General features: G+C 46.4%; 1 protein-coding gene across 7 annotated transcripts in view; it reads left to right on the plus strand.

Annotated features, from left to right (window-relative positions):
- Positions 1-292: 292 nt before the first annotated feature.
- LOC123491642 (polypeptide N-acetylgalactosaminyltransferase 1) overlaps positions 293-13,671 on the plus strand; it is a 49,464-nt gene continuing 36,085 nt past the window's right edge. For 6 of the 7 annotated variants that reach the window (XR_006661502.1, XR_006661503.1, XM_045223198.1 and 3 more), the window contains exons 1-2: positions 293-951; positions 9,184-9,367. The gene's annotated coding sequence lies outside the window, so the exon portion shown is untranslated. The remainder of the gene's footprint in view (positions 952-9,183; positions 9,368-13,671) is intronic. The other variant, XM_045223197.1, reaches the window with a different exon arrangement.

Below are 13,671 nucleotides of genomic sequence, written 5' to 3' on the forward strand. Positions count from 1 at the left end.
GGAAATAGGAGATTCACCAATCTCCATAAGTGGGTCGTGTAGATGGCGCTACAGGACTTGAATTAGCCTATTATTGAGAGAGGTGCAGGGCATTATTACATTGAGCTTGATGAATAGCAACAAAATAGGCTATTACAGCTACAAAGTCGCATATGATTTTTTTAAATAAGTCATCCTTATAAAATGTGTAAACCATTTCAAAGCCAACAATGTATTGCGAATGACGTTACTGCAGTGTACATTTCTTCCGGGTTGGGCTGGAGAGGGAGGATGCTTTCATATTGGGATCACAGTCATTGGGTGCGATGCTGCCTCTGGCTGCTCTGCAAGAGACAGCAGCCGGACTGACTGCCGCAGGGGCTCTCTGAACCCGAGCGGACTGCTGCCTACACACAGAGGCTACCAGCTCTCATTCTCGGCTAAATTGCTCCGCCGTCACGCACTGACCTAACAGTAAACGATGTTTTCAATGGACGCCGTTTCGCACGACATGTTTTAAGTCGCAGTTTTCGACCGTGGAAATTCCCCCTTCTTCTCGGATTATTTTTTGAGGTACAACTGTGATCTCTTCATCACACATCGACTGGAGCAGAGCCAGCCACTCCATTTGCTAGCCGCATGCGAACGTCTCGTCGTTGGCAGTTAGCTTGGTAACGTTAGTCGATGTGTCTAGCTTTCTGGAGGTTTAGTTTCCATAATACTGGATTTGGTTTTCAGTTGCCTTTGGCATCGAGCTAGCTTTAGATTGTGTATCGTTTTAAACACCATTAGGTAGCTAAAGCTGGCTAGCTAGTGTACGTGTTATAACAAGCCAGGGAGATTTTGGTCGTCAAAGCACATCTGACTGGCACGAGAGCAGCAGGGGGTTCGTTGGGATACGAAATGCGACTCGCTAAATAATCAAGGTTACACAGGAGAAACCACATACATTTCTCAGTTTTCATTCAAAAGGTACGTATTTAAATGGTAGCTAAGAATATCCGACATGTATTGCTGTAAACGTGGTGTAGAATTGTGTTGTTTATGCTAAACCAGTCGGTAGCTAGCTAATCCATTACCAGCTAGCTAGCAAGCACGGCCGTTGTCGATGATTGACACAGCTACTGGTCAGGTAACGGTAACTAACGGTCACATGGTCCGCTGTAGGTAACCACCTGGAGGCAGGCGGCTGGAGATGTTGTGATGGACATCTGTAGACCACGAAAGCAAATATATGCCAGTCAATGAAAAGCTGCAGTGGAATTTCAATATTCATGCTGTCATCAATTATACTACTGAAATATTTCACTGTAACTGTAGCTAGTAAAACATATAATCTTTGCTTAAACTGACCCCAAAAGGTTTATTTTCTGTGAGCATTTGGATGGAATGGTCTAACTACTCACAGCTTCCCATGTTATGATGATATATTGCTCTCAATAATGACGTATCACAAAATACCATTTACTTGAGAGTGAGCCAAGGTGTAGGCCTAGTCAGTAACACTTCATATAGCCTATCAGTAGTTGCTCTTTGTGTGTGTATTAATGTCAGTAGGCCTACTTAAAATTGCACTGTTATTGTGTTGTAATTGAGTGGTTTACACGAATGCAATAAGGAACAGTCCCTATTCCAACCAACTCTAATATAATGCAATCATCGAAAGTACTAGAGTAACAAGTGAACATCTTTACAATAGTAATTACAGCATTACTACACATGTATAAGAGCAACTAAATGTTACTGTATTTTCCTAAGACCAGCTGTGAACTCTGAGTCAATTAGTCAGTTGGAGTAGTCAGTTGGAGTCAGTCCAGAACTAGGCCTATAGCCATGCATAGCCTTCTCCCGGCTCCAGCTGATGCTCTACAACAGGCCTGAAGTTGATTACATTTCACGTAACCTAATCCGGAAGGGACCTTTTATAGAGCCTCGTTGATGTTTGTGGAGCCCGGGCCAGAGCAGGTCTATGTGTGAGTGTGTGTGTGTGCGAGAGAGAGTGTGTATCTTTGTCTGCGAGCGAGCGAGCCAGTGAGCATGCACTCGCAGTGCTGTAATTATACATCTGAGAGATAAGGAAATGGATTCACAATCAATCCTGTAACTCTCTGGCTGCAGATGAAGATGTAGGATTGACATGAAGAGGAATGAAATTAGTCCGTCATGTTTCTCCAGGGGCAGGAAGAGATGGTCATCCATTATTTATCATCCATGCCTGTGGATGAGGCCCATGCTCTAGGATTGACATGAAGAGGAATGAAATTAGTCTGTCATGTTTCTCCAGGGGCAGGAAGATATGGTCATCCATTATTTATCCTCCATGCCTGTGGATGAGGCCCAGGCTCTGTGGCTCTGGCTTGCACAATAGGAGAACATGTGCAGAACTGCTGCTCGCTGGAGGGAAGCTATCTGGCCTTATCTGTTAGCATGGGCCCCCTGCTACCCCCAGAGCACAATGTGGCCAGAGGGCATGGATGGCTGTGAACACTGAAACACAACACTGTGTTATTGCTTACAGCAGCAGAGAGCTGAGCTTGGAGTGACGACTGTAGCTGAACCGCAAAGAGGTAGAAGGAATACAGTTGTCATTTAGCAACAGTTAAAATATAATGACAGTTGCACAAGCTCTCTCTCTCTCACACACACACACGCACGCCCTGTCTCAAAACACGTGTGACTTCAGGCGTCTGATGTCCAAAGCCCCCCCCAAGCCTCTAAGTCCTCGGTCTGGCGATGTTGTGCCATGTTTTGAATCCCCCCTCTGTGAGACTGGAGGTACTTTGTCATGTTTTGTACCCTTCTACAGTGGAAATGCTGTGGGTTAGCCAATAGCCAAGCCCTGTTTTAAGGCATTACTGTCCAGCATTCACAGGAAATGAATCATGTTCCTCAATTCAAGGCTGTGGAGTCTGCATGATGTGTTTCCTGTCCTGCTGTGTGTTCAGGCCCAGACCACAGCAGATGTGCTCCCCTATTTGGTGTGTGTGTGTCTGTGTGTGTTTCTGAGTCTGTGTGTGTGTTTCTCTAAGAGAGTGGATTTAGTGAGTGTGTGTAGTAGCTCTGGTGGAACAATAGCTCTATTCTGTGGTGTGTCTCTGGAGGAAGGCAGCGTTGGTTCTCCCTGAGCTGTGCCAGTGAGGCAGGCTCAGACTCAGACTGGGGTTGGGTAGGATTGGGTTTCCCCAGCCACCTGGAGCTCCCAGCACAGGAATGCCATTGTTCCCTGTGGTCCATGGCCGGAACACAGAACCATGCAGACTGGGGATGAGGAGTCACCCTATATCACCCGATATCTAAACCCTGTATCATTATAACTGACCCACAGAGACCTATATCACTGCAGCCTGTAGATTTTAGTTATTTAGCAGATGTTCTTATCCAGACCAACTTAGAGGAGCAATTAGGGTAAGTACCTTGCTCAAGGTCACATTGACAGATTTTTCACCTAGTCAGCTCGGGGATTTGAACCAGCAACCTTTCGGTTACCGTCCCTACGCTCTTAACCGCTAGGCTACCTACTATAATCCCATATCAATAACTCAGACTGACCTTTATCACTGGCCCATGTAGCCTAGGCCTAGTTTATCTCCCTGTGTCGAAGGCTGGGACAGGGGCACTACACTAGGAGTGGGATGAAATTGGATCTAGACGCTGATCCAAGGTTGGGTTGTCTTTTCACATCATGGGTAAGGTTAGGATTTGGGGAAAGCTAGCTGATCCTAGATCTGTGCCTAAAGGCAACTTCTATCCAGACCAGGGGATGCGTTGTATGGAAGGAAGAAGGATGTACTGTTGTATTTCCTGTTGATCCCCAGTATTGATCAATGCAACTGAAATGACAATGATGATCACACCACAACGCTACTGATGTTAGCTAATAAGTAGATCTCATAATAACAACAACAACATCACTCAGACACACATAGGTGGCTATACCTCTCTAAGGAGAGCTGCTGCCAGAGAAAAAAGTATCTCTCACATTCTTTCTCTATCCTAACCTCTTCTATCGCTCTCTCTCTCTCTTCATTAAAAAAAAAAACATGTCGCAAGCTGCATCCTTAGTGTACAAGAGAAAGTAGTGCACTATGTTTTCTGCCAATAAACCTGGTCAAATAATGGCTAATAAACAATGATCCCCCCCCAAAAAAAATTTAGTTTACATTTTTTCCCAAATAATGTTTTCTCAGTTGATTTTTTCCTGGTTTTAGATTGTTGTGGTTTTTGACTCTCAAAATTACAATTGTTCATAGAGAAACAACGAAATTGGATCTTCTGAGTCCATGTCAATGCTTAAATCACATCAGAAGATTAAAAAATGTTTAGGTCTGGAAGAAAACGAACACATTTTGATTTTTGAGTGTAATTCCCCTTTAATTGGCATCTGGCCCTTTAATTGGCATCTATTGAGGAATGTGCTGTCTAATGTGCCGGTCTAGCCATGGTTCTGTAAGCTACTGCTGCTGCTCTTTTCATGGCAAAGTTTGAAAATAACAAATGATATACTTACTCATTACATACTTCTGCCAGGTAAGCCTACTTTTTAGGTAACATTTAATTGAGAAGGTTTTGGTGAAAGTATTTGTGTCAACCCACAAGATGGTTATCATATCCACTGGCTACACATGGAGTTATAAACAAATGCACGTACCACACAGACAGACGGGCAATATTGCTGGAAATAAATGGGCAGATATTGTGTTAGGTTTGGCTTTTTAAGCCAGTAGTGGCAAACCAGGGGTGGGGATAATGTCAATGTTGCGTTGATTAGATAGTAGCTAGGAGCTTGCTGTGTCTGATACTTGTGAAATGTGTTAATGACAGTTTGCGGTGAAACACGTGAAAATTGTATGTACTTTCATAATTGTTTGGCAAGCTACTCATAGGTGGGCTCTTTAAAGCACTTTAAAAACACTCAAATCTAACTGGTTTTTGGATTTCAACATTGACTGACCTTCAGAACAGGAAGATGTGATGTCAGAAATGAAACATACTCTGATTTTATTTTTCATCTTGAAAAGGTTCCGAATTTTTCAAGGGCCTTATTTATGGAGATTGTGTCTAGCATCTTTCAGTGATGTCTGTAGGATCTAGGCTACCACAGTCTCTCCATAATCCTAGTGCAGTGTTGATCAGATACATTCACTCTACCAATCCACTTTATCATGTTCTTCTCTCTGATCTGATGGTCTGATATAAACTGATACTGTACACTCTTTACATCTGAGGTTTTTCCGGATGTTTGTCATAGTTAGATCAGATGGCAGAGAGGCACTGATTGTAAACTCAGTGTGACCATGGAGAGAGATGGAGCGAGATACAGAGAGAGAGCGAGAGAGAGAGAGAGAGAGAGAGAGCGAGCACCATGTTACTGTTTTTGCCTCTCAGGCTTTGTGTGTGTGTGCGTGTGTGTGTGTCCTCTGGCTGCTCATAGGGTCATATCAGGGATAGAATTACACAGAAGTGGGTCAGCCTTTGCCACTGGGGAGCCTTAACAGCTCTACACACACACACACACACACACACACACACACACACACACACAGAGTGTACAAAACATTAGGAACTCTTTCCATGCTCTTTCCATGACATAGAATGACCAGGTGAATCCAGGTGAAAGCTATGATCCCTTAATGATGCCACTTGTTAAATCCACTTCAGTCAGTGTAGATGAAGGTGAGGAGACAGGTTAAATAATGATTTTTAAGCCTTGAGACAATTGAGACATAGATTGTGTATGTGTGCCATTCAGAGGGTGAATGGGCAAGACAAAAAATGTAAGTGCCTTTGAACAGGGTATTTATAGTAGGTGACAGGCGCACCGGTTTGAGTGTGTCGAGAATGGTCCACTATCCAAAGGACATCCAACCAACTTGACACAACTGTCACGTTCGTTGAATGACGGGTCAGAGCAAGGCGCAGCGTGATATACGTACATGTTTATTAACTTATAAACACAACGACAAAACAACAACCGAAACGAAACGTGAAGTCCGAGGTAGAACACACAGCATACCTTACACGGAACAAGATCCCACAACTCAACAGTGCCAATAGGCTGCCTAAGTATGATCCCCAATCAGAGACAACGAGCGACAGCTGCCTCTGATTGGGAACCACACCGGCCAACATAGAACTATACATACTAGAATGACAACCATAGAATATACACAACACAGAATATACACACCCTGACTCAACATATACGAGTCCCCTGAGGCAGGGCGTGACAGTACCCCCCAAAGGTGCGGACTCCGACCGCACAACCTTCACTTAACAGGGTAGGGGCCGGGCGGATCCGGCTCCGGGCGAGACAACCTTTTTCTCTCCGCCTCCCTGTTGCGCCCCATGTCTGGTCTGGACCTCGGCACGCTGCTTCCCCTCTCCTTCCTCCCACGATACACCAAGCCCTGTCTGGACCCTGGTGTGGGAGACCCCGAACCTGGAGAGGGGCTGACGTCATGGTCTGGACTTGAGCCGCTGACCGGAGCTGGACCGGGCACCGATGGAGCGGACTACTCAGGCACCGGACTGGAGCCGCTGACCGAAGCTGGATCAGGCACCGGTGGAGCGGACTGCTCTGGCTCCGGAGTGGGGCCGCTGACCGGAGCTGGACTTGACCCCGGTGGAGCGGACTGCTCTGGCTCCGGAGTGGAGCCGCTGACCGGAGATGGACTGGACGCCGGTGGAGCGGACTGCTCCGGCTCTGGAGTGGAGCAGCTGACTGGAGCTGGATCAGGCACCGGTGGAGCGGACTGCTCTGGCTCCGGTTTGGAGCCGCTGACCGGTGCCGGACCAGGCACCGGTGGAACAGGCACGGGCTGGGCCGGACTGGCGACGTGCACCACTGGCTTGGTGCAAGGAGCAGGAACAGGCCGAGCCGGACTGGCGACGCGCACCACTGGCTTGGTGCGAGGAGCAGGAACAGGCCGGGCCGGACTGGCGACGCGCACCACTGGCTTGGTGCGAGGAGCAGGAACAGGCCGGGCCGGACTGGCGACGTGCACCACTGGCTGGGTGCGAGGAACAGGCCGGGCCGGACTGGCGACGCGCGCCACTGGCTTGGTGCGAGGAGCAGGAACGGGCCGGGCCGGACTGGGAACACGCACCACTGGCTTGGTGCGAGGAGCAGGAACAGGCCGGGCCGGACTGTGGAGGCGGACTGGAGCGGAGAGCTGACACAACCCGTCCTGGCTGGATGCCAACTTCCGCACAGTATGTGTGAGGCATCAACACAGGACGCACTGGGCTGTGCACGCGCACTGGCGATACAGTTCGTAGAACCGGCGCAGGATATGCGGGACCGAGGAGGCGTACTGGAGACCAGGAGCGTTGAGTCGGCACACCCCGTCCTGGCTGGATGCCCATCTTCGCACGGCACGTGCGTGGTGCAAGCACAGGACGTACAGGACCGCATAACACGGAGCCTGCCCAGTCATACGCTTCCTCGCGTGAGTACGGGGAATTGGCTCTGCTCTGACACTAGGCTCCGCCAACCACCCCGTGTGCCCCCCCCAACATTTTTTCTTGGGGCTGCTTCTCGGACTTCCTCCTCGACCGTCCGTGTTGCCGTTGCACCTCTCCTGCCTGGGCATCTACCTTAGCCCATGGTCCTCTCCCCGCAAATATCTCTTCCCATGACCACAAATTGCCCACCTGTGACATGGCTATTCGCTCCGCCTGGGCACGCTGCTTGGTCCTCGTTTGGTGGGATCTTCTGTCACGTTCGTTGAATGACGGGTCAGACCAAGGCGCAGCGTGATATACGTACATGTTTATTAACTTATAAACACAATGACAAAACAACAACCGAAACGAAACGTGAAGTCCGAGGTAGAACACACAGCATACCTTACACGGAACAAGATCCCACAACTCAACAGTGCCAATAGGCTGCCTAAGTATGATCCCCAATCAGAGACAACGAGCGACAGCTGCCTCTGATTTGGAACCACACCGGCCAACATAGAACTATACATACTAGAATGACAACCATAGAATATACACAACACAGAATATACACACCCTGACTCAACATATACGAGTCCCCTGAGTCAGGGCGTAACAACAACTGTGGGAAGCATTAGAGTCAACATGGGCCAGCATCCCTGTGCAACCCTTTCGACACCTTGTAGAGTTCATGCACCGACGAATTGAGGCTGTTCCGAGGGCAAAAGGGTTCCTAATGTTTTGTATATTCAGTGTATATATATACACACACACACACACACACAGACACACACAGGCAGGAATTACCTATCGCACACTCTATGGTCAACACACACGTTCTGGCTGGGTAGTGTGTCTTTGCTGTGTGAGGTTGATAATTGGCCAAGGGTAGCTAACACCATGTGGGAAGGTGTGATGCCACCAGGGAATTTTTTGTATTTATTTTTTTATTTAACCTTTATTTAACCAGGTAAGCCAGTTGAGAACAAGTTATCATTTACAACTGCGACCTGGCCAAGATAAAGCACTGTGAGATGACTGTGTGTGTGTGTGTCTCCACTGTAAACATGCTGTTCCACCGTTTAAGACAGGAGAACCATAAACGTCAGGTTTTACAAATCTCTCTTTACAGCCCTGATTGGTCCTCTGTAGCTCAGTTGGTAGAGCGTGGCGCTTGCAATGCCAGTATAGTGAATTCGATGTATGCACGCAGGACTTTAAATTGCTTTGGATTGAAGGTAAATGTCATTTTTTTTAAATGTTGTGTGTCAGTGACCGCCCCGCCCCCACCAAGATGATGTATTGAACCAAGAGCTCGCCCCACCTATACAATAGTCTTCTATGGTCAAGAGTTCACATGATGTTAGTCATGTTTTCCATTCTAGTAAAGCCTATCAGTTACTTCTCTCTTATATGTTGTAATAGAACTCAGGAACCACTCAGAGCTCTAAAGGAAGTGTAAAGCCTGGTGATGTTTATGGTTCTCCTCTCTTAAATGGTGGAATAGAATGTTTATGGTGGAGAGACTCGGGACATGATGGTACACTAGTGGTTAATGTTTAGGGCCAGGTCAGACAGAGGTGGACAGTGTGTTCTATGTACCAGTCAGATGGACAGTGTTTCTAACCTATTGTTTCTCTCTGGGTTTCCCAGGGCCTCAACAAAAGCTGCTCCCCTTTTTTTTCAAAATGACTGATTCAGTTCTTCTTCCAGTTTTTCTAAAGTTTCAGTTTTTCTACTTTTTGTGTTGTTCTGCAGATTACCATTCAGATGACCTTGAGCCAGATATCCTCCAGTCCTCTCTCCTTCCTAATAGACAGAGTGGCAGAGCCTCCAGTGTCCTCAACAGTGATAGAGAGAGTGAAAAGGAGAAGCAACATATCTTCTGCAGGATGGAAACACACAGCTGGGCCCAGTTTCACTCCAGTCCCCTCCTGACAATGTATGCTGTGGTCGTGTGTATGTGTGTGTGTGCGTGTGTCAGGGTTTCCGTTAGCCGGCTTTTGTCCGGTTAAAAAAAATAGAAAAGTTGATTAAATAAAATTGGCGCTGGCCAATTGTCCGGGAGAATAATACAAATAATCCCATTGCGAAATAATAGCCTATTCATTGATGGAAATAACAGTCGATGTAAATACATTTGACTGGTCATACTTATCGGTCTATAGGTTACTTTACATAATTTAGTGGAATGAAATTGGCGCGTGTGTACAGTATATTCGTTATGTATCTTATTCATCACACGCTACAGCATACAGATACAGAGCCTTTGAGTGGAGAATCTGTCAGACAGCGCAAGAGCTGCTGCTGCAGCATCCTGTGGTGCTTCCGAGACAACTGGGAACTCGTAAAAATACGAGGTCAAATCATGATGTCAGTGAGCTTCAGGTCGGAAAGTTGGAGCTCTAGAAAGAGGCCAGAGTTCCCGAGTTGGAATTCCGAGTTGGATGACAGTTCAAAAGATTTTTCCCAGTCGGAGCTCGTTTCTTTCCCCAGTTGTCTTGAACGCGGCATCAAACGGCAACGGAAGGCATGCTTCATCAGTGCCTTCACACACCACTTTGCAATGGAGGCAGTATGCATTTAGAAAATATATACTTAATTGTTAGAAACCTGAACGTTTCAATACATATGAGGCATGTCTTACCTTGCTTCAAAGTATCCTATTAGATCTCACCTCTTTCTAAATTTCGAACAGATATTTTAATCTCTGTCACATGAAACCACTTGCATGTGCAGTGCCCTATTGACAACGGGGTTTTCCCTCTAATTGCATTATGGAACAAACATTCGCACGTAGCCTACTACCTTGTGTGCATTGCTGCGCTTATAATGTGAATAATTAATAGTTGATCAACATTTTAAGCTAAACATTCTGATCTGTTGCATCAGACTCATTGCTTTCTTTTTTCTTTTAGTGATGTAGCCTTGGCCTACTGGTTGGATAGATTTGGGATCTATCGTCCCATAACTGTCCTAGAGTCTGTTTGGAATAGGCTATTTGTTTCTCGACAAGCTGACCAATAAAATAGGTAGCCTAAACTTTTCTACTATAGTATATTGACATAGGCTAGTGATTTTTCTGTTCGTTACTCGTCTTGTTGGCTGAGGAAAAGTAGATGTGGACAGTTATTCGAACATGTTCAAAGTGCACATCAGAATTCGGTAAGAAGGACCGCACATTGCTGAATGCTCGACTTGCATGTTCTGTTAATATGAATTACCATATTCGAAATCTGTCATTCTGAGCACTGTGGGTGGACACCCTAATCAGGTTACCCACCCAATGCAGATGGGTCCGGTAAATTAAAATGTTGCTGGACAAATGTCCGGCTCCACATTTTCCAAAAAGGAAACCCTGGTGTGTGTGTGCCTGTGTGCAGAGTCCAACGTTTAAGATGCAGTATCCAGAAATCGCTCCGCCATTTCCTGGTTGCTAAAATTCTAGTAGTTCGCCTAATTTCAGTTTATGTGACAAAACAAGCAAGTATAGTGTAGAGAATCATTGTACCATGTAAACCGCTGTGAAATATTATTTTCCATAACCCAAAATATTGTATTTTCAGCTGTTTGAAGCTGGTGTACAAAAAACGTGAAGGATATAAATAGCACACATAGAACAGATCTACCGCTTCTTAGACTTGCTTTCAATGAGAATGACAGATCTATAACTCACGTTTCTATGTGAATTTTGTCGCATCGCCCAAAAAGTTACTTATTGCAGCCAGTTGGCCAAAAATATACTGGTCATAACAGAATTTCTACATGGTGTAGTTCTGCAGGGCCTATAGCTTGGGATGCTTTCTCTCTATATTCAGCTACATTTGGTTATTATGATATGTATTAAAAAGCTGTGTAATATAATTTAGCAATACAAGTCATTACTCTATTCGCTAGAATTGCATTGGATTAATTCCATTCATTTTTGTTTTTAAAGTATGTCATTTTGAGACAAAAAAAATCTCAAAATAGGCCGTTGCCCCTTTAAGACAAACGTTTCAGAAGAGATATCGACCTGTGGCTACAGTAGGCTAGCGAAGACGAATGCTAGGTGTCTTTGTAGCTTTTTCTTTGCAGACTATCAACAGTAAACAGCATATTGCTAGTATGTTCACTATTGAAGGTTTATTTTTGTAAATCACTTTCCCTAAAATAAATAAGCTCAGCGAGTAGATTGATGGGCGCTTCTTTTAACTCTGGACAGCTCGCGTGTGCTGTGTGAAGGCATCAACTCATGTACTGCTCGAGAAGTTGTGACTCGCGGGAGCGTGGTGGTGCTTGAATGAACGGCCAATCATATTGCTCAAATACAAATAGCATGACTTTTCCGCTTGTAGTCTTGGTGGTTTTCAATGGCAGACTGTGACAGAGCAGGTAGATGTTGAACTGGAATGCGGAAATGCGCTGAAAAGCTGACGAGATCCACTGGCCCAACACGTTTCTACTGGCCCCGGGCCAGCGTTAATGTTGGACCCTGGTGTTAGGTGGTGGGCCGTAGCAGGCTATCTGCATTAGTTTTCCAGATGATCGATCTCTGTCGAGGGAGGAGATGGTTTTTACATATTGTGTATATATTTCTTCTGAACACATTTCTGTTCGTTGGCAATGTCAATTCTTGCAATTTATTTCTAAATACTTACTTTTATGTTCGCTAGCTGGACAGGCAAACGCCGCCGAGTACTGTAGACCTATCAAAACTTGTGTACTATCCATGGTACTATCTCTGCTGATCACCTCTGCCAATCACGTTATCCGTATCTAAGGTACTGTATGTTATACACTGCTCAAAAAAATAAAGGGAACACTAAAATAACACATCCTAGATCTGAATGAATGAAATAATCTTATTAAATACTTTTTTCTTTACATAGTTGAATGTGCTGACAACAGAATCACACAACAATTATCAATGGAAATCAAATTTATCAACCCATGGAGGTCTGGATTTGGAGTCACACTCAAAATTAAAGTGGAAAACCACACTACAGGCTGATCCAACTTTGATGTAATGTCCTTAAACAAGTCAAAATGAGGCTCAGTAGTGTGTGTGGCCTCCACGTGCCTGTATGACCTCCCTACAACGCCTGGGCATGCTCCTGATGAGGTGGCGGATGGTCTCCTGAGGGATCTCCTCCCAGACCTGGACTAAAGCATCCGCCAACTCCTGGACAGTCTGTGGTGCAACGTGGCGTTGGTGGATGGAGCGAGACATGATGTCCCAGATGTGCTCAATTGGATTCAGGTCTGGGGAACGGGCGGGCCAGTCCATAGCATCAATGCCTTCCTCTTGCAGGAACTGCTGACACACTCCAGCCACATGAGGTCTAGCATTGTCTTGCATTAGGAGGAACCCAGGGCCAACCGCACCAGCATATGGTCTCACAAGGGGTCTGAGGATCTCATCTCGGTACCTAATGGCAGTCAGGCTACCTCTGGCGAGCATATGGAGGGCTGTGCGGCCCCCCAAAGAAATGCCACCCCACACCATGACTGACCCACCGCCAAACCGGTCATGCTGGAGGATGTTGCAGGCAGCAGAACGTTCTCCACGGCGTCTCCAGACTCTGTCACGTCTGTCACATGTGCTCAGTGTGAACCTGCTTTCATCTGTGAAGAGCACAGGGCGCCAGTGGCGAATTTGCCAATCTTGGTGTTCTCTGGCAAATGCCAAACGTCCTGCACGGTGTTGGGCTGTAAGCACAACCCCCACCTGTGGACGTCGGGGCCCTCATACCACCCTCATGGAGTCTGTTTCTGACCGTTTGAGCAGACACATGCACATTTGTGGCCTGCTGGAGGTCATTTTGCAGGGCTCTGGTAGTGCTCCTCCTGCTCCTCCTTGCACAAAGGCGGAGGTAGCGGTCCTGCTGCTGGGTTGTTGCCCTCCTACGGCCTCCTCCATGTCTCCTGATGTACTGGCCTGTCTCCTGGTAGCGCCTCCATGCTCTGGACACTACGCTGACAGACACAGCAAACCTTCTTGCCACAGCTCGCATTGATGTGCCATCCTGGATGAGCTGCACTACCTGAGCCACTTGTGTGGGTTGTAGACTCCGTCTCATGCTACCACTAGAGTGAAAGCAACGCCAGCATTCAAAAGTGACCAAAACATCAGCCAGGAAGCATAGGAACTGAGAAGTGGTCTGTGGTCACCACCTGCAGAACCACTTCTTTATTAGGGGTGTCTTGCTAATTGCCTATAATTTCCACCTGTTGTCTATTCCATTTGCACAACAGCATGTGAAA

This window comes from Coregonus clupeaformis, chromosome 10 (genome assembly GCF_020615455.1).
Source record: "Coregonus clupeaformis isolate EN_2021a chromosome 10, ASM2061545v1, whole genome shotgun sequence".
Classification (NCBI taxonomy): Eukaryota; Metazoa; Chordata; class Actinopteri; order Salmoniformes; family Salmonidae; genus Coregonus; species Coregonus clupeaformis.